Source organism: Macaca nemestrina, chromosome 5, assembly GCF_043159975.1.
Source record: "Macaca nemestrina isolate mMacNem1 chromosome 5, mMacNem.hap1, whole genome shotgun sequence".
Classification (NCBI taxonomy): domain Eukaryota; kingdom Metazoa; phylum Chordata; class Mammalia; order Primates; family Cercopithecidae; genus Macaca; species Macaca nemestrina.
Genome location: NC_092129.1, coordinates 70,820,276 through 70,845,821, shown reverse-complemented (window position 1 = coordinate 70,845,821; position 25,546 = coordinate 70,820,276). Strand labels below are relative to the sequence as shown.

The 25,546-nt window shown below is 40.7% G+C and overlaps 1 protein-coding gene across 11 annotated transcripts in view; it reads right to left on the bottom strand.

Annotated features, from left to right (window-relative positions):
- Window positions 1-25,546, bottom strand: part of LOC105489041 (estrogen receptor 1) — a 432,743-nt gene that overhangs the window by 381,651 nt on the left and 25,546 nt on the right. For 5 of the 11 annotated variants that reach the window (XM_011753634.3, XM_011753633.3, XM_071095960.1 and 2 more), the window contains exon 2: window positions 5,238-5,368. The exons of 2 other annotated variants lie outside the window; for them this stretch is intronic. The gene's annotated coding sequence lies outside the window, so the exon portion shown is untranslated. Of the gene's footprint in view, window positions 1-5,237; window positions 5,369-16,878; window positions 23,211-25,546 lie in introns of those variants that run through there. 4 more of the 11 variants (XM_011753623.3, XM_071095961.1, XM_011753631.3 and 1 more) reach the window with 3 other exon arrangements.

The window sequence follows — 25,546 nt, the reverse complement described above, 5'->3', positions numbered from 1 at the left end:
AGCTGATGAGAATAAGTGATTTATGTATGTCTTAATCCTTATCTCTTTTCTAAACTTGCTGAAATTAATATGCATTCAACAATATGCAAAATGCAATAATCATTTTAAATGGAAGCATAAGAAAGCTAGTGATTTCATTTTGAAATGAACATTGGCATTTCTAGTCAATTCTACATGTTCAGAAGCATAGCCTGCCTCCAGTGCTCCTTCAACATTAGAGCTTTGTGCTAGATGCTCAGTAACCTCAACACACAGCTTACATCCCTTGGATAAAGTTCGAAGCACAGCCCTCTAGATTAGCAAACTATCCTGCCAGTATCATATAAACCCTGGAACACTACAAATCCTCACGTTTTGAGGACAAATCCTTCCAGTAGGCAGCTCTCAGAGAGGCTACACAGAAAGCCTTCCTATGACTCCTAACCAGTAAAGCTGTTTTTTTTATTTTACCTCTACTGAATAGCAGTCATGATTGATTTCTTCAGGTTTCCAGGTAGAACAGATTTCTATAGTTTGGTCTAAAGTCTTAACACTGGAAACACTTCCTCCATGTTTTCTCTGGTTTCTCCTCCTGAGTGGAAAGGATATCAGCCGAAACCCCAGGCAAGGGCAGGCTGTGGGAAGGCAAGCGAGGCTGCTGGGGTGACCTGGTGTGCTCTCATGGCACAGCAAGGAAAACCAATAAGCTTTGCTCTTATCCCAGAAAACCCACCCTGAGAGGACCTGACTGGCCAACAAGGTAAACAATGGCCCTGTGGAGCATGCTTCTTCCCTCCCACCTCCCTCCTGCCCCGCCCTGGGATGGCCTTGTGCTTCCTGGTTGAGGCAAATAAGAATGCCTGCTACCTCTTCTTCCCATGGCCCAGTAGGATTGAAGAAAGATAAACAGAAACAGCAGTGGATCACTTTGAAGCACATTAGTCAATCTCTCCTGTTGCCAAAGTAAGTTGAAGAAATGGGTCTTTCATGTTGGAGCTGAGTCAAACTCACAAAACTATGAAGAGCGTTTCAATACTCAACTAGTAACAGAACATTATTTCCACTTTGATGAGCAGTAATATATTATTGAAATAGTTGCCAAAGCAATGGCTGAATGTTGCAATAGGAAGAAAATGCAAACATCTGTATGTGCATGCAGGGTCTTAGGTCTTAGCTGATTCCAGCTCCTGGTGTCTGGCTTTCTCTGGCATCATGGAACCCAAAAGTCCAAATAATTAAGATTTTTCACTTGTCGTTGTACACACACAGCTTCAGACTGCACAGAAAATTCTGGTACCTCTTATTTGATATTATGTGTCAGGCCAACAATATGACACACAGAAAACTGCTATAATCAACTATGTGACCTTGTTATGCAGACAGACCAAAATAAATGGAAGAAACCAGCTGAATCTTTTAGACCCAATCTATCATAATCAAAGCGTGTACTAAGGCTCTTCTTAGCACACACCCAGACTGATAAACTAATAAAACAAGTCCCTTCCTTTTGCCACCTGACATAAAGGCAGGAATTACAATAAACAATACTGGAACATATTTACTGGGTTGCAATTTACTTAGAGACAAGATTAAAGCAACAAGATAAAGTCAAAACTGAGAAAAATCACAGCAGATAGGTACCTGTAAGAATGGAAATACAGCAGAGAAGTAATTTGTCCCAAATAGAGAATGAGGAGACATAATGGCAGCTTATTCATTAGTGGAAATGAACACATATTATTATATTGTAGTCAGTTCTTGATTATTCATGTGTGATTTACCAATTTTTTGGCTTATCCTTCTCTCTGCAAGCCTTTGTACATCTGAGTCATCTCTTTCCATCTTTTCCATCATCTTTTCCGTCTTTAGTTCATATGTGTTTAGAAACCCCCAAAATAATGATGTAGATCATTAATCCATATCAAACTTAACTAGGAAAGCAAAACTGATGGCATGGCTATTATACTGGTCAAAGGATCCTTTCACCTCTCCAGTTTGGTACCAAGTCTGATGACACATTTTCACTAGTGGAAGAGAAGTCAGCATGGGAATTGAGCTTGATAAATAAAATTACTAGTCAGCTAATCCTAGCCTGTTGTCTTTCTGCTAAGTAAAAGTGTTCCAGATACATATAATCTGTCAGCTCTATTAAGCATCATTTATAGGCAGGAAAAATGTGCTTTTATGATGATCAGAGTCCCCATATCTCTCACACAATGGGGATACAAATATCATTTCACAGTGGAAATCTGAGTTCCTCATTCAATGGATGACAAGCTTCCTATGGGAAGAGATCCTTCCTTTTTATACTGCTTCTGTATTTCCTTCAGGATCTAAGCCCTCTGCCTGCATACATAACCTGGAAACCCATATTTACAGGGACCAAGATCTTGAGTTATTGTCCTAAGTTCAACTCCTGTCATATCATTACCAGCTGGGTAGTCTTTAGCAAATTACTTGATTTTTCTAAGCCTTAGTTCGCTTTCCTAGAAAGTGGGTTTAATGAAACCCGCTCCTAGAGCTATTGTAATGACTGAATAAACTGTTTTCTATAAAGCACCATGGAGAGCAGAAAATAATCTGGTGGATAAACGAATAGGTATCACAACTGTCATTCTACAAACCACTTGACTGAGCTCACTGACTCCAGACATGACTAAGTAGACCATAAAAGAAATGGAACTTTTATGTTTTAAGTTAAGAATTGACTTTTGTGGCCAGGGGCATTGGCTCATGCCTGTAATCCCAACAGTTTGGGAGGCCGAGGCAGGTGGATCACCTGAGGTCAGGAGTTCAAGAGCAGCCTGGTCAACGTGGTGAAATCCCATCTCTACTGAAAATACAAAAATTAGCCGGACATGGTGGCGGGCGCCTGTAATCCCAGCTACTCAGGAGGCTGAGGCAGGAGAATCGCTTGAACCCGGGAGGCAGAGGTTGCAGTGAGCTGAGATTGCACCACTGCACTTCACCCTGGGTGACAGAGTGAGACTCAGTCTCCAAAAAAAAAAAAAATAGACTTTTGTAATTTGAGTGTTGGATCTTAAAAAAAATGAAAGAGTGGGAGTGGAGAAAACCCCGTGTGTGGCTTCTACACTAACCTATCAACATACATTTTACATCTTTTACTTTTTAGCCCTTAGAATCTTTCTACTCAAGACCAAATTTTAATATTAATAGAGCCAAATATATTTGATTATGGGAGAACCACTGATGTTCAGTGTTGTTTATGAATTGGAAGGGCAGCAAAAATGAAGGAGAATTATTCTGGTGACCAACCTAAGTGACACAGTTACTCAGGCAGATGCACAATGGCATCTAGAATCCAAACAGTTTGCTTCAGGTCTCTTTCAAAGTCTCAGCAATGGCACCTTAGACCCTTCTGGAATCATCGGTTTTGAATCTAAGACTTCAAAGTGGGAAAAGCAATGCAAGACTACTCAGGGACTGACATGTGTAGAAACAAAAAGGGAGAAAGGGAGGTGCATGCTGAAAATGGTATGAGATCCATACCCCCAGTGACTTGCACTGGTTCTCCTACTTTGTTCAACCTCAGCTAGATGCAAGACTCATTTATATATTAAAATCTTTTTTTCCCCTCCTTCTTCACTATCTCTCCCTGCTGCCCAAAAGATGAATCGAACTCACTGCATCAAGCTGGCAAAGAGTTACAAGGCACCTTCTACTTGGAAGTAAGAAGCTAGAGCAGCTCACCCATGAACATTTCCGTGATTCACAGGAGAGCTCATTGACAGCTGCTCAGACTCTGAGCAGAGAGATTAGAACTAGAACTGTTTAAAATTCCTAAGCCAGAGGAGTTTCACAGGGCAGGGTGCTTCTAAACAGCCTGCAGTCAGCCATGCCCTTGCAGACAAGGCTCTGGGGGTTCCACATGCACCTCCAGCCTCAGAAGACTGGCCTGACCAGTCTTGCAGCACTTTTGAGGACAGTAGCTAAGCCTGGAACTGGTGACTTTATTTACCATTTTTGGTTAGTCACTAAGTAAAGTCTTTGCCTAGAAACCTTCATTTCCTATGCAGTAGGGTAGAAAAGGTCCAGTTAAAAATTTTCCTGAAATACTTCACCAAACAGGCCAGTTCTACAATTAGGAAATTACCACGCTGAGTAATAGTTGCCAGTCTGGTTTTTAGTGAAGTCAGGTTTAGTCCACTGGCATCTCAAGCTGATTGGCAGACAGACCTAGGTCCTACACCCAACCCCTCCCTTGCAATTTGGGCAGGTTATATTTTTAAAAGTCCAGACTTCCTGTGCTTTTGAACATTTTGAAGGCTAGGGTAGTATTCACAAATCAGGGGTGCATTTAATCTTTCCTATCACGTGGCTGCTACTGGATTTGCAAAATGCTACATAGATACACAGCCCCTCAAGTAGACTTCTAGGCAATGGTGACAATTTGCACTTTCATTGTAATAGAGACATGACTTTTCAAGAGGTTTGTGAACTAGTTTTAAAATGTTCTATGGAGAAAATGAGAAATGGACTTGACAGTAAGTTATTTTATCTTAATTTTAAATAAAAAATAATGTCATTACTTGGTGACCACAAATACAAGTGGTAAGGCTTTTCTTTTCCCTTGTGAAACTGCTACCTGTTGCTTTGAATAATTAAATTCAATAGAAATGTTTCTTAATGATTGAGAAGGTTAGAATTATGTCTCTATTTTCAGGTAGGTCACTGAATATATAAAGTCTGTATTCTGAAGATGTTCTCCTATTTTAGGGTTAAATTAAATGCACACTCACATTATGCTTCCTATTAGCACCACACAACTGGCAAGAGGAGAAGGAGGTTGTGAAATTCAAATCAAGAAATGTTTTCACTTGCTGGAAACTATGGTAAAGCTCTGAGGGAAAAAGAATGAATTAAAAACTCCTTCTTAAGAAAAAAAAAAAAAAAAAAAAAAACTTGGGTTTTCCATACTTAGAGTGGACTACGGAGTATGTAAATAAATTGGTTAACCTCTCTGATAATATGCAAAGAAACCTCACCCACACAGTAGACGTCGGGGATTTTTTTAAACGGTGGTAGTGCATAGATTGTATCCTTAATTTCAACCTAAGCAACACACGTAGAGTGCACATCAGATAGTAGGTGTACTGCTAAGCGCCTGACAATACATACTTGATCATGAAAGAAATTAAATGAAAAATCGTTCTCCAAACTGATGACCAAATTAGATCCTATGAGTTCATGGACAAAGTCGGGAGAGAGAAAGAGGAAACTAGTATGTTCACACATACCTCAATGACGGTTCAAAGTTCAGATTAAAATCTACATCCTTTTTCAAGAAGCGCCGTGCTGCTATTTGCTACTGCAGTTCCGGAGAACGTGAAGAGATCTTTGCGCTTACTCCTTCCTAGTTTTCTTCTCCCTTTTGTTTTTTTTAACAGAGAAGGAAAGGGAGAGGTGAATGATTTCTACAGATTTCCTTAATTAAAGCTAGTTTGATTCCCCACTTAAGTGAAATGAGGCTGTAAAAAGAAAAGTAGTCTCACTTATCAATAGGCACTGAAGAATCAATGTTTGGCTTACCTGTTCAGATCAAATTCCTTGATTACATTATTTCACAAAGCTGAGTAGGGCTTAAGCTAGTTACTGTTGACGCCACTGGCAAGCATTTCTTTATTTATGTACAGGCCATAATCCACTACACCAACTCAGGCCCATGGGATGACTTCCATTTCTTCTATTTTTTTTGAGACGTAGTTTCGCTCTTGCTACCCAGACTGGAGTGCAAGGCAATGGTGCAGTCTCAGCTCACTGCAACCTCCGCCTCCTGGGTTCAAGCAATTCTTCTGCCTCAGCCTCCCAAGTACCTGGGACTACAGGCACACACCACCACGCCTGCCAGCTAATTTTTTATCTTTTTAGTAGAGACGGAGTTTCACCATGTTGGCAGGGTTGGTCTCGAACTCCTGACTTCAGGTGATCCACCCACCTCAGCCTCTCAAAGTGCTGGGATTACAGATGACTTCCATTTCTATAGATCCATTTTACCATTAGAAATTTAAAAAAAAAAAAATCTCCCAACCCACAGTATCTCAAATCACATGTGCAGCAGCAGAACAAAACCTGCTGTGGCTGTGGTAGGTATGATTTCACCACGAAGATTCAGACGTTGTTACATGGTCAAAAAAGTAGTCACTGCACAGAGCAAGTGAGAAATTGAGCAATGCAACTTAATACAGCTTTTCCCTATTGCTTATAAAACAACGTTCTTAATTTTTACTTGTATGTAAAATTCTTCTGAATTTTTCCTTTATTGTAAATTATTTCAGTAGACTCCCTTGGGGTGCTTTAAGAATATTCCATGGGGCATGTTTTTACTGTGGGTCATCAGCTAAGCTATTGGAAAAAGGCCCTGGGTTTTTTTGGTTTGTTTTTAAAATGTTGTATAACAGCTTTAAATGTACAAGACATGATAGAGTGAGGGGGAAAAACTTGTTAAATTCGTAGCTTTGCTTTTCCATCTGAAATATTAGTATGCCTGGGTTTTCATTTTTGTTTTTTTCCTAATTCCAAGCAACAGTGAACCTAATTTACAATTTCTTTCCTCAAAAAAAAAAAAGAAAAGGAAAGTTTAACATTGTATTAGGGAGGCTTCAGAATTAGCAGGTGCACTCCGACAGATTTACAGGGGACAGTGGACAGATAGCTATGTTTTAGGAGTGGGAAACGTCTGCTCAAAGTAGGTAGTTTATGGTTTCCATATCAAATAGAAGAAAAAAGTACCACACTGGTCCTGAGACTTTGGTAGTTGTGTTTTTAGAAAATCAAAATTCACCCAAATTCTATTCTAGGGGACTTGTATATTTCATTGCTACGTTCTACTAAAGTTAAGGAGATACAGAAATTGCTCCATGAGGAAATGATAAAGGTCAGAGGTTCAGAATTTTAAGGGGAAAATTCATAAGCATGCGTTATGGAGGGAAAAGAAGGCTAATTAAATATAACACTGAACTAAACTATAAAAAAGACCTGTTTTCTCCATGTAAGTCAGATTATATGGGCTTCCCCCACCACTTCAACCCACTAATCTAAAGTAATGAAATGCAATCCCTGGAAGTACTCAGAATTAGACATGTAACAGATAATAATAGAGATTTGAAGAAATTTTGCACAAACATGCAACAACCTTAGTAATGAACTCTTTTTTTTTTTTTTTTTTTCACTCTAGTCTTTTAGTCTTGCTCTAAATAACCACATGAAGTAAGGAATTGGCTGTTATTCAGTAAATCTGGACTGTGGACACTGACCAAATGGCTTGACATTCTACCTCCACCCCTTATCCTATTTTCAGTCCACATTTTCCCTCCATGGTGACTTTCTGGTTATATATTATCTGGTTTGGCCGTCTCCACTGCCCACTTCAGATAATTGCTCAATTCTCAACTTGGCTTCTTGCTGGGTAGGCCTGACCTAAGAGAATGGATGAAGAAAGAGCCAGCATTTTCCTTTGATCTCTCAGAACTCAGGATTCCATTATATAATCTACCATAAATCTTGGTAGTCAAGATTGACACCAACATTGAAACTTGCCATAATATGACACTCCTCATTGATTCATTATGTATTCTGACATTTCCTAATTAACACGAACTCAATACTGCAGTCTGTCAGTGATAAGAAATTTTTCTTAGTTGCCTTCTCAGTATTTTTAAGGGTTGCCTTGATTAATTTTTCTCTTCTGCTATCTAAGCTTCATATGCCAAATGTTCTAACTGGCTATCTGCCTCTAAGGTTTAAGCTCACAGATGTTTCCTTGTGACCACAGAAAATACTACTCCACTGAGAACAGGTTTGATAAATAAAATTGGCAATAAATTTAGAACCAAAGAGCTGGATAAAGAAGTCAAGTGCAACCCATGCTTTCCACACTTTTGTAAATCTACAAACTTGTCTAGTGTACCCAGTGGTAGTAGATTCTAGGAATCCCATCAACAAAATAAAGCCTTAAATAATCGCAAAACCTCCTTCCATGTAGCAGTACAAATCTTTTCCCCTACTAAACATTACCATGGCTTCTAACAAGTAGAGAATTGGCACAACAAATTTCGCTTCCATTCCAAGTGCAGAGGGAGGAGTAAAATGGACAGAATCCAAATGGCGAGAAAGAAGTGAAGAAAGGACCCTGCAGAGCCCAGATAGGAATAATACGTGAACTCTTCTAAGTGATTAATACCCCACTACATTAATACTGCTTGTGCAACACGGATGCTGTAGCAAGCAGGAGACCTTTCCTTTCTGCTTTTTTCCCTTTCCTAGAAAACATTTTCCTAGGAGTCTTTCCCTCCACAAATGACATGTGAAGGAGCTATGTGCTTGATTGGTGAAGACTGAGTGATCTGGAGGAATAGGACCGTCAAACAGACAAGAGCAGTGTTCTTCCTGCTGAATGTTATCATGTCACCCTCTCCTGGTACTTCTCTGCTCAAACTTCAAAGCCCAGGCATTTCCACCATGGAGCATTCTCAGGAGTGTAGCATCATCATTTGAGATTTACTGTAACTGAAGTGAAATTGTTTAGTGGGTTTGGCCTTTTTCCCTCCCAACTCTGCCCCTAGTAGCTCCTTGCCTTTTCTTTTTAAATTGTTGCCCTAGCCTTTTAGTTCCCCTTGGAAGAGAAGGAAAAAGAGGAAATCAGAAAGGACACTCGTCCTCCTTCCCTCTACCCACAAATCACAGAGTTCAGCTTTTCCATTCCCATAACTATAAAGCATTTTAGGCAACTGCGGGAGAGATCTCAGTTTTCCTTTCCAACCAGAGTTCTAAATCAGTGCAATGAAAACACGTCTGTCTTTTATTCCCAGCACAGATGCCCATGGGTTTGGTTGTACTTATACTGTCAGTATCTTAAGTCACTATTTTTTTTTTTTTAGACAAAGTCTTGCTGTGTTGCCCAGTCTGGAATGCAGTGTGCAGTGGCACTATGTCAGCTCACTGCAGCCTGGATCTCCTGGGCTCAAGTCATCCTCTCACCTCAGCCTCTCAAGTAGCTGGGACTACAGACGTGCACCACCACAACCAGCTAATTTTTGTATTTTTTATAGAGATGGGGTTTCGCCAGGTTGCCCAGACTGGTCTCAAAATCCTGAGCAAAAGCAATTCACCCACCTCAGCCTCTCAAAGTGCTAGCATTACAGGTGTGAGCCACCGGGCTTAAATGCTCTGTCGCCCAGGCTGGAGTGCGGTGGTACAATCTCAGCTCACTGCAACATCCACCTCCCAGGTTCAAGTGATTCTCTTGCCTCAGCCTCCCTAGTAGCTGGGACTACAGGTGCATGCCACCACACTGGGCTAATTTTTTATTTTTAGTAGAGACGGGGTTTCACCATGTTGGCCAGGCTGGTCTCAAATGCCTGATCTCAGGTGATCTGCTCTCCTCGGCCTCCCAAAGTGCTGGGATTACAGGTGTGAGCCACCACGCCCAGCCCTTAAATCACGATTCTAAGAGAAGGTTGCTGAAGGCAAAAGCTATAGAATCATAAAATACTACAGCTGCAGGGACCATACATTTCCCCTAGTCCAAAGATTCCATCCATTTTGTAAGGGAAATGAGGTGTTAAAAATAAGACTTATTCAGTACCCAACATAAAGTAGCTATTTAATAAATATAAAAAGTTCTGCCAGGCAAGGTGGCAAAAGCCTGTAATCCCATCACTTTGGGAGGCCGAGACGGGCGGATCACGAGGTCAGGAGATCGAGACCATCCTGGCTAACACAGTGAAACCCCGTCTCTACTAAAAAAAATACAAAAAACTAGCCGGGCGAGGTGGCGGGCGCCTGTAGTCCCAGCTACTTGGGAGGCTGAGGCAGGAGAATGGCGTGAACCCGGGAGGCGGAGCTTGCAGTGAGCTGAGATCCGGCCACTGCACTCCAACCTGGGCGACACAGCAAGACTCTGTCTCAAAAAAAAAAAAAAGTTCTAATGGTCTGAATCCTAATCTCATAGAAATATGATCATTTTCTTCTGAATCTATATCTTGTCCAAAGAAAATAATTTTACTACAAAAATATTCCAAGTAAATAGCATTTTACACATATGAGGCATGCTGCCTTTTAAAGTTCTATCACTTAGTCTTCATCGTATCGCTAGCGTAATGTTTTGATGGAAGTCTGGTAGTTGTTATGCCCATTTTACAGTTGGGAAGACGGGGCACCGTCTTGCAGCTTTTCGCTGTGTCCATCAGTGGCATAGTCCCATCTTTTGACTCTCAATACACTTCTTTCTCCACCAGTCATTTCTGAAACAAAATCTTTACAACCATAAACAATCATGATTTCAAAAAGCAAGTCCTAAAAGATTTTTTAAATGGTGTGACACCTCTCTTGAACTATTTCTATCACCTAAAATTGATGTACCCACTCTTCATCTGAAAACTTCAATCCACACAGTATTTTTCTAAGATTAAGTCATTATTTCATTCCAATCCTACACCAACATCTTTAATGCCTACAAGACAAAGTCCAAGCTCCTTAATAGGACATCTGACTCTCTACTTCCAAATTACCTCCTACCACCACCCTGCACTTTTCTTAACTATGTTTCTGTCAGACTGATGGTTTCCCAAAACCTTCTCCCCTATGCCTTTCATTATGCGCCTCCTTTTCCTTGTATCCTCCCGTGTAAACATTACCTATCCTTTAAGGTCATGATCAAGAGTCATTTCCTACCCAAAGCTATCCCTAACCATCCTGCACCAACCCAGAAATACCTTCTTCTCTTTATGCTTTCTCACCACGGTGCTCATCACTCTGCAAGCGCTCTTCACATTCTACTCTGCTGAATTATATTAGTTGACGTTATGGCTTTAGGCACATGTTATAGTGCACTACTATGTAATAGTCCTATATCATATTATGTGCCTTACTGATCATACCTGATAGAGATTGTCTAGGGATCAAGGAACATGTCAGGCTCAATCTCACACTACAATTATGTGCCAAACACCAGTGTGTACCAGGCACTTCCCAAGGCACAGGGTGCAATCCTAAAGAACCCCATCTATGCACCTGAGGCACTTTTTATTTTTATTTATTTATTATTTATTTATTTATTATTTATTTATTTGAGATGGTGTCTCTCTGTGTCACCCAGGCTGCAATGCAGTGGTGTTATCTCAGCTCACTGCAACCTCCACCTCCCAGGTTCAAGTAAATCTCCTGCCTCAGCCTCCCAAGTAGCTGGGATTACAGGCATGCACCGCCATGTCCGGCTAATTTTTTGTATTTTTAGTAGAGACAGGGTTTCACCATGTTGGCCAGCTGGTCTCAATCTCCTGGCCTCAAATGATTCACTGGCCTCAGCCTCCCAAAATGCTGGGATTACAGGCATGAGCCACCACGCCCAGCCCTGAGGCACTTTTAATCTAGCTGGGAATAGAGACTCCAGGACAGGCCGTAATAAACCACAGCAAGGCCCTTGTCAATATTACTCATTTCTTAAATAAAATTAGAAAAAGAATTTAACAATATGAGTTGAATTAAACTATTCATATATTGGATTCTAAGTAACATTAATCTTTAAATGTTCTTTCGGAAAACTTGACGCAGGTAGGTACAAAATCTTAAATTTTGTAAATTTTCTAAAATTTGGAATTTCACAATAAGGAATTTCCAAAATTGCTTATTGGAAAGGAAGAGCAATTTGTGTCTTTATTTGTCACATAGTTTTAAGGAGATACTAAAACGGATACTATATGTGATGCGATTATCTTTATTAAGCAGCTTTCTTTACATGGTTTTAAGCAAATAAATTCTGACCAGTTATTACATCTAATAAATAATTATTAGAGTACAAAAGCCAAATTTCTTCTGTCAGATACACTCAAATTTTCTTGTGGATTTCTTGGTGTCCTTAGTAATATTCCGAAAGGGACTATTCCAATGAGACCATTTCTATGAACAGCAGAGGAAAGAAGGATCTCAAAACTGCAGATCATCCATTTGCAAAAGGACCTTGATGGCTTCCTCTGAACCAATCTAGGGAAGGACGTATGTTTAGGGAGCTGAGTTGCTGGTCATTTTGACAAGGAAACAGTTGAGAAAAGAAATGTCTAGAAGCCAGTGGTACTCTTCTATTCCGGCAAAAGTCAGGAACCTCAGCAAGTCTACTCACACTAAGCTCTCTAGGACTGTCAACTTGTTGGGGCCTGTCTCTTCCTCCTTGTGATTGGCCTGTGTGTTGTCTTCCAGGCAGCAAGAAAGGAGAACTGAAAGACTGCCCATGTTATACTCATTCTTAGCAGGAAAACCCACAAAATTGAGAGTGGGTGGCAGCTTTAAATAGGAGACTAAAGCCAGATGAAGTTCTTAAAGGCTGCGCTTAGGGAAACCAAGCTCCAGGTATGCATTCAACAAGGATCTTGATGGTTTTTACAACAGAAAGGCTAGGGAAGCTCCTAACCACTTGTCTTCTCAAAAGAAATCAGAGAACATCCCTGAATACTGGAGGGGTGACCCCCAAAACAGGATTACCACCATACCCCCAAAACCCCATCCATCCTGCTGCCATACTCTCTTACATTCCAGCTTTGCCACATGCCAGGAAGGCCCAGACTCCCCACCCACACTTCCACCCCTGCACATTTTCTGTTTTTGAGAAGCATAAACCAATCTGCCCCCATATCTATCTCATAATACTACAGCCAGGTGAACCCTCATTCACTTGGTGGGAAGATTTTACACGTAACTAAGTAATAATTTATGCATTGCATATAACAACTTGCTTTATTTTCTTTCTTTTTTTTTTTTTTTAGATGCAGTTTCATCTTGTTGCCCAGGTGGGAGTGCAATGGCGCAATCTTGGCTCACTGCAACCTCCACTTCCCAGGTTCAAGCGATTCTCCTGCCTCAGCCTCCCAAGTAGCTGAGATTACAGGCCCATGCCAACATACCCAGCTAATTTTTGTATTTTTAGTAGAGACAGGTTTCACCATATTGGCCAGGTTGATCACGAACTCCTGACCTCAGGTTATCCACCCACCTCAGCCCCCCAAAGTGCTGGGATTACAGGCCTGAGCCACGGAGCCTGGCCACAACTTGCATTTTATAAAAGTGAGCTTTGTACAAAACTCTCTTACACGCATTACTTTATGTAATCCTCATGAAGAGCCACAAAACTTCTGTGACTCAGATGTAATTATTCCCATTTTACAGATGAAGATACTGAGGCTAAGAGAGGGTGTAATATTATCTCCCATCAGCCCCAGATGCTCAACTTGCTTTCCCAATGCCAAATTCTTATTGATTACAAACTTTAAAAGTTAATACTGTCTCAAGTAATGGCTAAAAGCATGAGCTTTGGAATTCGATGAGTTTGTCTTCAAGTCCTAGGGCTGTCGCCTTTGAAGCTGTGTAATATTGGCCATGTTACCTAGCTTTGCAAAGCCTTGGTTTCCTCATTTGTACAACAGGAATCATAACATTGTTCACTACCTGGGGTTGCTGTGAGAATTGCACGTGATAATACTATAAAAAGCATTGCACAAAGTAAGAGCCCCCCTCCAACCTTAGGTGCTACTATAGTTGTTATTATTACCACCTCATGGGCATGTATTATGGGGCCAGTGAGGGAGAGACTATCTCAGGTCTTTGGTATCACACTGAATTAGAACATCAGCATGCAGCCGGGTGTGGTGGCTCACATCTGTAATCCTAGCATTTTAGGAGGCCAAGGCGAGTGGATCACTTGAGGTCAGGAGTTTGAGACCAGCCTCACCAACATGGTAAAACCCCGTCTCTACTAAAAATATGAAAATTAGCCGGGCATGGTGGCACATGCCTGTAATCCCAGCTACTCTGGAGGCTGAGGCAGGAGAATTGCTTGAACCTGGGAGGTAGAAGTTGCAGTGAGCTGAGATCACGCCACTGCACTCCAGCCTGGGCGAAAGAATGAGACTCCGCCTCAAAAAAAAAAAATCAGCATACAGCTCTATGTGTGCATAGACTAAGACATTGCCCAACAATGAAGCAACATGCTTCTGTTGATGTGAAAGGGAATGTGAAGCATTTGTAACACATTTTTGACATGCTCATCTCAGCAAGATTTTTTTGCTACCCTTCTCATCACAAAGATACTCACAAAGGAGAGGAATGATGAAGAAAGGATGATGGAGGTTTCTGGACTTTCTCTTCTAACACTTTATTTTCATTACGGAAGCAGCAGCATTTCAACAGATGGCATGCTCAGTTGATTGGATTGACTGCCCTTTGTTTTTTAGATCAAGTTTCCAGTTATGATCAGATGTTCATAAACTCCTAGCAGCTTTGGTGCTGTCCTTGAATTATTTCATTGATTCAACCAACATCTGTTGAGTACCAGGCACTGTGCTAGGCTTAGAATAGAAATAACTTCTTCATACTGAGTTTCTAATGCTTGGAAACTGCAAGGAGTTTAATGAGTGGCTTAATCTCATTTATTCCATATAATCATAGCTGGTAGCTACTTTTAGTACTCCCACTTTGCAGATGAGAAATTCAAGGCAGGAGGCGAAATAATCTGCCTCTAATTGCACAGCTAGAGAGTGGTGGGAGCTATGGCTGATACTCAGTCATTTTCCATGGATTTGAATTACACTACTTAATATCAGAATTCTTACTGAAGAGTGATGTGCTGTGGAAAACCTGAGCAGACGTATCAGCTTTCTAGCAGAATATTTTTAGGGGCGGATGGATAGGGTAAGCTCCTTTATTCTCTGAAGGAATCACAGACTCTCAGAGAGAAAAATGTTATACACCTTAGATAGAACCATAAAACTCAATGATGTGTACGTTTTTGCTGTTGTGTCCAGTGGGAATGATTCAGAGGAAGTCTAACGAGATGTTGCCCAGAAGGCAGGCACACCACTCTTACCTGTACAGTGTATGCCTTTGAAAATAGCACTTCATTAGACAATATGCAGTAGGTTTCACAGATGGCACCTCTTTCTCAGAAATTAACAATGGAAACCCTCTCCTGATAGAGGCGGGTGGACAGGACCATCAATATCTCCACTGCCATAGGTGAAGACTATGCTATGAGTTTTTTTTACAAAGAGTGTGGATGGTCTACCCAGAGTCACTCTCTTCCTTGCTCTTTTTTTCCAAATAGCCAATCTGCCGTCACGGAGCACAGCTGTTCCCTATTCAAAGCAAAGTAAACTCAACCACCAGGCCCTCAGCCCAAGTGATTGTTCTGACCAGCTAGGATAAATGAATGCAGATAGACTCAGAGAAGACCGCAGATAACCATGTGAAAATATTTAGCAGATGCCTGATGTAAACACTTATACTGTGTGGAGGTGTAGAGTGCGTGTTTGAAGGGAAGGTAGATGGTAGCTAGCTCTAAACCCAATATTGAACAAAAAGACACAGAGTTCTCAGAAACGAAAGATAGTTGGACTTTGTTCTTCCTGCAAGTTTAAGACACAAGAGCTTTATTCCTTTCCTTGATTGTCACAAGCAATAGAACAAAACAAGTATCTCCAAGTGTCTAAGAAAAATCTTCTGCTCGTAAATACGACCCTCGTATTCTTAAGGAAAATTTTGCTTTTTTCCTACATGTCATATCTTTTACCTACATTGTGTTTATTTCTAATTTCCTTGAAAATCTGACATTCTAGAGTATTTTATCCAACTGCTACAGCATTATCTGCATGCATTCCAAGGCCTACTGGGCAGTCATCACAGGATATTAACAAAATCAAATAAAACATTTGCATTTGAGAAATAGGAAGGGATTTTATGGTACACAAATGGACCCTGAACCATCCATGGTTCTCCAACATTCTCATCCAATTTAAGTTCTCTGTACATTTCAGAATTCAATTCAAATACTTCTATCTGGTCTTCCTAAGTTTACTCTCAACATTAAAATATGTATATACCACATTCAAAACCAGATGAGTTTCCCAGCAACCTCATATACATGGAGTTGCTCTGTAAGCCTATTAGATCTGGCACATAAAGGCATTAAAAATCTGGCATCTTTAAGCAGGAATCGTTGTCATGATCACAAGTCCTCATAAAGTCCAACCCTTCTATCGAGTAAACTGCTTTAAAATCTTTTAATCATGTTGGCTCCTACGGACTTGTTTGAGAGAATACTGCCTATCTTGACAAAGCATGAAACTTACAGTTCAACGAGCGTTTCCTAAGACATGTGGCATTCCTCTAACCAAAATGAAAGTATTCTGCCCTGCCTTGTGACTGCCACATCATTACCCGAGTAGCCCACTGCTATATGTGGTGGAATCATTATGTATGTGCCATCGTGAGGCAAAAAGGAACTGAGAAAATGGGACACCAGGACTCAAAAGACCTTGCTTAAAATCAGAGGCCAGTTTCAAGACAGAGGGGCTCGTTCTTGTGCTGCTAAATGTGTAGCTTTTCAGAAAACTTGACTGCCTTTAGGAAACAAATAATGGCTTATTCACATCGCTTAGTTCAAACTCACATAAGTTATGGCTCCAAAGATTAAGAAAACAGGTAGTGTGTTCATGCTAGTCTGAGATTTGTCCAATTAAGAACTTTTAAAATTCTAACACGGTTCAACAATACAGTGTCTCCTAGCTAGTGCTAGATTCGATAAATACATGTTATCTGGAACAGACAGGCAGCCTGTGTGTGCTGGACTAAGAAAAGGGTAGACGGATTGCCCTCTGCCTCAGCCAAATATTATTCTAGAAGTGAATTTCCACGGTACCAAGTTTAGATTTCACATTATATCATCCCAGGAATACTTGCCAGTAACTTTGCAAAATATCCTTGGAGCAGAAAGACAAAAAAATGCACATTTTTTTAAAGATGAGAGGTAAGCTCTGAAGTTACAATATGCTTGTAAACAGTAGCACATTATATCAAAAAGGAAAAAATAAATTGAGAAGAAATAGGAGTACCTACTTGAAGAGAAGATTATCACTCAGAGACTGTCTTCTTATGCTATAGAATGGGCAGGAGAAAGGAGCATGGACCTTTCGAGCCTGTTAAAGAGCTTCTGAGCATGGAGCCTGCATTTTCAGTTTTGGTAAAATCCGTTCTGAGTCGGTAGACAGGAGGCTGTTATGACCATGAAATTAGGAAATGCAGTAACTCAAAAATAAAGAACTAGCACCACCATTTGACTAGGATTGGAAAATCTCATTGAAAAAATAGAGGAGGGGGTGGCCTTGCTTTTGCCAAGCCAGGCCCGAATCTAACTTTCTTAGCACTTCCATTAAGATGGATGTTCAAGAAGAGGTAAATCGTGTGTTAATCTGCCTGAAAATTTTTTTATGCCATCCAGCCGATTTTCTCTTTATTCATAATAAAGCTTGAAGTCTAGACAGGCATGTGGAGTTGGAAAAAAAAATAAAACATTCATTCAGCACATAAATTTTGTTAATCCAAAGTTAGCTACAGCTAAACTAAAAGCAGGGGCAAGGAAATGTCCTTCTGCGAGTGTTTTTTGGGACTTTCTTACTCAGGCATGGACTCAAAAGCCCACTCTGCGCTTCTTGTTACTGATTAATGAGGTTCTTGACTTCGGTAACCTGCAGAGGTCTAGCTTCTCACACTCTTCAGCCTTTCCTTCTGTCATATGATCCTTCCATAAACTGTCCGGTATTTCCTGCAGCAATTTTTAAGTTTATGAGGTTATTGATTGTTTGTCTAACACTAAGATAAACATTTTCAAGTAGAAAAGGGGCTGTAAAATCATATTAAAAATTTTTAATAATATTGACAGTTTAATATCTCATTATGTCTGCTGTGGTTTATGCAGTAGGTACTTTAAATGACTTTTTAAAAATATTTTCGCTTTTTCTTCTCTACAAGCCTTGAAAAAGGCTGGTTTTCTGGCAGTGAGAATGGTAGAACGGGGCGGAGGAGGGATCTCTCTCTCGCTACTGTATTTCTCTCTGTCCCAGCACCCAGTACAGAGGGACACCTGCCAAGTAAGAGGTGCATCTCAAAACCAGCATGGGAAAGAAAGAAAACCAAAATAAATAATCAATGCTTTCAAACATTTTGAAATAAATGATCTTAACTGTCTTCAATCTTCTCTATACTTGTCAGTTAAGCCCATAAAATAATTTGAATATGTAAATTTGTCTGAGAGTAACTTCTCCAGAATACATAGAGCAGGACACATTTTAGTTAATATGTAAAGTATTTCATTTCAAGTGACTGAACATAAAATCTCAACAAGATTCTCTTACCCAAGGAATAATCATGTATACTAACGCAGTGTGGGGGTTCTGTAAGCATTTTTATTGTTTTTATTATGATTTCTGGTGAAAGGTACATTATTGAATAACATGCTCTGAACAGTCTAAGTGTTTTGAAAGTGAAATATTTTTTTCAAAATTAATTAAATCCTTCAATTATTTTATTTGCTAGAATGGGTGAAGTATGCTTTTCAAACAGCATTTAGCTACCTGTTAAAACCAGTTTTACACATCAATACAGAGATGAAAATTACATAGAGCAACAGTTCTCAAAATAGGACAGCTAATGAATTCTGAAATGAAGGTTATAGATTATTTCCTTTCCATTAGAAAATATAAATGTACAATGTAAATTGTATGTAAATTATAAATTAGATTAATTATCCTTTAAAAAACTATTATTGATATTCACTTGCATTCCAATATGTGCTTTCTTGAGTGCAAGAGAATAAAAATAACAGCAAATGTCTTCCGAGCATATATAGTCATCCCTTGGTATTAGAGTTGGGGTATTGGTTCCAGGACAAGTACCCGATATAAAATCACGTAGTATTTACATATATCCTATGCACATCCTCCTGTATACTTTAAATAACCCATAGATTATTTATAATACCTAAACCAATGTAAATGTGAGGTAAATACATGTTATACTATATTGTTTAGAGAATGTAAAGAGCAAAGTCTGTACATGTTCAGTACAGGCACAACTTTTTTTTCCTGGATATTTTTTTCTTTTTTTTTTTTTTTCCTGGTATGCAGCTATTCTCCTGGATATTTTTTTATCCAACCAGAGGTTGACTGAATCCTCAGATGTGGAACCCATAGATATGGAGGGTCGGCTGTACTAGATGTCAGGTACTATTTTAAGCACGTTTGCAGCAACCCAGTGAGGTAGGTACTACTAAAAACCCATTTTACAGTTGAAGAAACCGCAGGATACTGAGATTAAGTACCTATACCAGCTGGGGCCAGGGTTCAAACTCACATGGACCAACTCAAGCCCCCATGCTTTTAACGCTCCATTTCAGAATCTGAACCAGCACAAGGGATTACACACAAGGACACACTATGGGAACACACGTGCTTTGTATGTGTCATGAGAGGAAACTGTTGACAGGTTTATCAGTGAATGAGTAAAAACAGTTCCATCAAATCGATTCAGAAAGGTTGTTATGAATCATTTTGAAGTTTATCGTTCTAATGAAATCACTAAAAATAAAAATGTGTGCTTGGACTGATTTTTTTTAACTATTCTGTGCTTTCTTATAGGGAAAATATATATATATCCTTTGAGGAAAAGTGTCTAATTAAATTGCATTAATCACTACTAGACAGGTTGAACAATAAAAAAATAAGAAAACAACAATTTAAATGAAGCAGTATAATAGTGTAATTGAAACACAGGACAAATTTAATCTCATAAGTATAAGTCAAAGAGCAGTATCATGCCATTACACCTGACACCTGATTCCCTCACACACATTTTTCAAATGAAAAATAAAGCCTGACATTTCATCAAAATCATGCTATCCACTACATCTTTATTTTTTAAAAAAAGAGGGTCAACACACATTCCTTGATAGTGTCACATTGTTTATTAAGAAGCACAGAACAATGAAATTCTAGAAATTTTTCAGGTTCCAACCTTTTTTTGATTCATTCTCCCATTCCAGAAGAAACCGCTAACAGCCTAGTTTCCACCAGCAAAGTAAAGCAGAAAATGGATGCAATCTGTCTGGGCTGTTCAAGCAGCGTCCTGCTGTGATCTGGGTGATTCAGACTAAAATTAAAAATCAGGTTTTTTATTTGGACTATGTGTTTTTATCTGCCACCCCAGATGATAGCAGAGTCTGGAACTCAGTTACACAGTGAATTGCCAAAATTCTTCATTCGTTCTTCTCAGCAAAGATGTTCCCATTGAGCACTGCTGAAAACAGTCTCAGCTCTATCGCTCTAGCAAAATAGCGCTGGGCTTCGGACTTCCCTCATGAAGAATAACCAAAATTGAAACTCCGCTTATCTGGAGATATCAATCAGTACCTGACTACTCACTCGCTATTGTTCTAAGGAAAATTGCCATGCTCTCAGCTCTTGTTACTGGAACAACCAACTCAAGTTCACACAACCTCCCCACCCTAAGCCCACTTCAGATCACAGCTAACTGGACCATGGTGAGACACCCAACCAAACAACAGCCAAACTATAGACTGGCCAGTGACCTAGGACACGACCAAATGTGAAAAAGATCAACTGGACCAATCATTCAAGCTCTGAGGGTATGAATTTGGAAACCTGCACTGAGGTCATAAGTGCAAAAGAAAACGGTGTGTCTCAGGGTGGCATGGAGGCCAAAGTAAGGCAAGGCTCCTAGCAAGTGAAGTTATGCAGGAACAGAGAAAGCCAATGAGCTGAGATGAACACACATGGGGCTCTGGCTAGAGCTGCATGGGTCACTGACAGGGTCGCAGAATTTCCATAATTTCTTCTATAGCCCTTATTACCAGGTATCCAAGGGCACCTCTGGTGGTCTTTCCCATCAGAACAGCGTAACCCAAGAGTGTTTAGCTACCTAAACACTCATCCGGGGCCTAGGTGCTGGTTTATTTGTTTGTTTTGAGACGGAGTCTCACTCTGTCGCCCAGGCTGGAGTGCAGTGGCTCAATCTCGGCTCACTGCAAGCTCCGCCTCCCCGGTTCACGCCATTCTCCTGCCTCAGACTCCCGAGTAGCTGGGACTACAGGTGTCCGCCACTAGGTCCGGCTAATTTTTTTTGTATTTTTAGTAGAGACGGGGTTTCACCATGTTAGCCAGGATGGTCTCCATCTCCTGACCTCGTGATCCTCCCACCTCGGCCTCCCAAAATGCTGGGATTACAGGTGTGAGCCACTGCGTCCAGCCCCAGGTGCTGGTTTTTACAGCAGAGGCACAAAATCCATCAGTAGTCCAGTTTTCAGTGTCCAGATCTAGAGTATTTGACAACAGAGCCATAATATGACCCATCCTCGATGACACTGTATACTGTCTTTTACTCAATATGAAAGCCCTAGTCCAAACTTATAGGGATAAAAAATAGTCTCCTTATTTAAATTTTTTTAAGCTGTCTTTCTTCAAATAACAATGTCAAGCAGAAAATGCTTTTGGAAGAAATCAAGAAATTTGAGCCTAGAATTCAAGACTAGCCTGAGCAACATAGAAAGACCCCATCTCTACAAAAAAAATCGTTTTTAATTAGCTGGATGTGATGGCACATGTCTGTGGTCCCAGCTACTCTGGAGGCTGTGGTGGGAGAATTGTTTGGGGCTGCAGTGAGCCATGTTCGTGCCACTGCACTTTAGCCTGGGTGACAGAGTAAGACCCATCTCCAAAAGAAAAAATGCAATTGAACCTTACATTTCATCTGTAGAAAGGCTTTTAAAATCTGCTTTCATAAATTACATGCCTCCTCTTTATATACACACATATATATAAAGCCATAAACATCTCATGTGAGGAAATAATTATGAAAAATTTTCTATTAGAAGAATAAATGGGGCTTTCATATTTACAGGAGTGACAAAGGAAGCAACATTGAAGAAGACAATGATTTAAAACAAAAACATTACTGATACTGCTGAACCAAAATAGCTTTCTGACCCTTGTTGCTCCCCACCTGGCCCTCAGTCTTTCTTCTCCCCACTCTCCCAGCCATCTCGGTCCCCAGATACACAAATGCACACACTTCTCAGTGGGAAGCAAGGTCTCAAGTAGGATCCAGAGAAGTCTGGCCCTTCAGGTAGTTTACGTTTGTCAACTATTAAGTTGTACTTCTGAGCAGAAAGGAGAAATTCACATATTTCCTCTAAGGACAAGAGGCCAGTGTCAGACAAAAATGATATTTAAATACAGCAGAGACTCCGTTGCTAAGTTTAACTTCCCAACTTGCACAAACACCGGAATTTTAGTGAAAGGAGCGGTTGCTTTACAGAAGAAAAATCTCTGTAAACCACTGAGAACAAACAAAGGGAAGCCTTGATTCCTGTACCACGTACCGATTAGCAGAGGAAAGCACCCGCCTTGAGGCTTCCCATTTGCAATGAAGCTTAGTGGAAGAGGGTCCTGCCTATGGGTGCCTTTGATTGGCACCAGCAGCCGCAGCCTTGACCCCCCAACGCTGGGGGCTTCTGTGAGCCCAGCAGTGATACTCAGCATCTGCCTATTCACCTGGCCCCACAGGAAGGAAGAACCGGAAAGGATTGCAGGTGGCAAACAGTTGATAGAAAGCAGAGATAAAATATTATTGTGTTCTTGTTGTTTTCATCCTATTTTTATTCCTGGGCTGAGACACTCTGGGGAAGTTTGGATTACAAGAACTTCAGGCTGTATCTCCAAAATTCCTCCAGCCTCCATCCCTTCTTTTTCCTACTCCCTATCACAAGTCAGATCCTCTTCAGCTCTCAGCTGGACTTTTGCAATGGTGTCCTAATTGGTCTGATTGCCTACAGCCGCTACCATTTCTAATCCATCCAACACACCTTCACCAGATTATGTTCCTGCTTAATCATCCTCATTGTGTCACTACAAGATTAAATTAAGCACAAACCACTCACCATGTCCCTGATCACCAGGCCCCAGCCAACCTCTCCAGCCTTCGACTTCAGTCAGCGTCTCTTTCCCTGCTCCCAGCATCCTATGCTTGGGTTTCAGCCCCTTCTCTATCTAGGTCAGGTGTGATCCCACCACTTCCTCAGTGTTCATCTCAAAGAACACCTTCTCCATGGAGACCTTCCTGATGGCCCAACATCATCCTATTCTCACCCTCCTCTGAATCTCTACCACATGCCACTTGTACTTTTCTCCTCTAGCAATAAGCACTGCTGAAGCATCTCCTCTGTGCCAGCAAAGAACAGACATGACCCTGAGGAGCTTGTGCCTAGGAAGGGAGACAGAAGAATTGTATTACACCCAGCCGGTTGTAGTGGCTCACGCCTATAATCCCAGAACTTTGGGAGGCAGAGGTGCCCTGATCACTTGATGTCAGGAGTTCAAGACCAGCCTGGCCACATGGTGAAACCCCATCTCTACTAAAATTACAAAAAAATAAATAAATAAATAGACGGATGTGGTGGTGCATGCTTGTAACCCCAGCTACTTAGGAGGCTGAGGTGAGAGAATTGCTTGAACCTGGGAGGTGGAGGTTGCAGTGAACTGAGATCATGCCTCTGTACTCCAGCCTGGACGATAGAGCGAGACTCAAAAAAAAAAAGAAAAAAAAGTATGACAACCTGATAACTGATCAGAATTTACACATTTACAGAACACTTGATAACACTCTTAGATAAGTGGCCAGTTCAATCTAGTCCTGAGTTATTTCTGGATCTCCCATGCCTCCTACCACCAATGGATTGCAGTTGATTGCAGGCTACCTGGGAATACGGCTTACTCCACCTACATCCAAGGTGGTAATTCACACAGGGCCTGGTGAATATACATGTTTTGTTTTGTTTTGTCGATCAAATGAATCTCCATTTAAATTGAAGGGGCAAGAAGTCCTGTTCCTCTACAATCCACATCCCTCTATCATCCCCAATATCCAAGGAGACCTGCATTCACCTTGCTCTCCAAGTAATAGAAACAGCAGGCTCTGACCATTTACAGGGCTACTGAGTAGCCTCAGTCCCCAAGTACACCCACCTGGGTGTGTAAAGCTCTCTCTACAATACCAAAATCTTTACTGGAAAGGACATGTCCCCAAGTCCCAATACCTTCAAAGTCTTTGAAATAGGAACAAGAAGTAAAAGATAAAACATAGAAAACAAAGAACAAAACTAGCTAATAACATTGGAGACAGGACTTATTTAAGCTGCACAGTATTGGCATAAGGAAGATAAGAGGATAAGAACAAAGAGCAGGCATTTGGATCGCTAGGTCACCATAAGCATAAAACATGCTTCAACCGGATAGTAATATGAGTCCAATTTTGTGTCGTCATTTAGAAAATAAATGCATTTAACGTCATTTTCCTCACAACTAAACTTTGGCTGGGTACCATATGTTCATGTTTCTATTTCATAAAATTTTTGTAGCCTTTCCTGTTTTTCTTACCCCATTCTGCATCACAAACATCCACATGGAGGGGGGGGCCCAGGGGATTTGGAATCCCCTGAGATCATATCCAAACATTTAGGTACATAAACACATGTGCATTTTTCTGAAGGAAGGTTCTGGAAACTTCATCAGATTCTTAAGGAAGTCTAAACAAGATTCAGAACCAAACGAATGGGTTTACCACTGCAAACGGAATGTCTAATACTCTTCCACGTATACTATTCTGGTATTTTTCACAATTTGTAAATATTGCCTATTAGTTTTCCTTTTCAAATTAGCCCCCTTTTACCAAATTCATGAAAGTTTACAAGCTGCACCTTTCTTCTAAAATAAATTGGGACAGTCATTTCTTATTTTTGAAATTTTACTTGTAAAACTCCAAAGAGATCTTTAATTTCAAAACTTTAGGTCTACTCAGCAATTATCAAGTTGTGCTGTGAACCAGCTCCCGGCAGCTCAGAATAAGAAACACATGAACCTCCCTCCAGGGAGATCCAATTCTGTCCTTCCCTTTATACCAATAAATCTTCCTACAGAAGGAAACCAAAGATGGGAAGGCCAACCTGAGCACCTGGAATAGCGTCAGCCTCTACCATGCAATTGAAGGGTGCCATTTATTTTTCTCATATAGGAAAGCAAAGGAAATAAAGACAAAGGTGTAACCAAATTAAACAACAGGCTATGAAAAGAGTGACTTGGGCATGGGAAGGTAATCAAACACTCCATGTGAAAATTAAAAACCTGTGCTAGGAAATAAAGGGTTGAATACTGAAGCATCCGATAAACAGTTTTCCTATGGGGACGCAGACAGCTGATACGCCTGTGAGTGTTTGTAACTCCAGATGTTTTGACTTTTCAGTTTCTCCGCGCCTTGTGTGGTGATTCTGCACTTAGGAGATTTATTTAAACTGCAGCCACCGGAGATTGCCAGCTGCAAACGACCCCAGCACCTCGTGGTGAGCAGGTCTTCCGGAATCACTGCAACTGTCGCAGGTGGGGCCTTGTTTGCTACTTGTTGAGACGTTTAAAAGACATTTTGGCAGAAAGCACGCCCCCACCAAGAAGGAAGTCCTGGCCCCGCGTCCAGCTGTGGGCCACCACGAAACCCACAAAGCGGCCGGATCCCTTGGAAGCGGCGGCCTGGAGGAAGCAGCCTGTCCCGAAGAATCTGTGCATTATTTATTCAGGCAAAGAGAGGATATTCATTTCAACCAGCACGGGAAATGTTCGATTATGTAACATTGGGGACGAAGAGAATGAGCCTTTTTTTTCCTTTT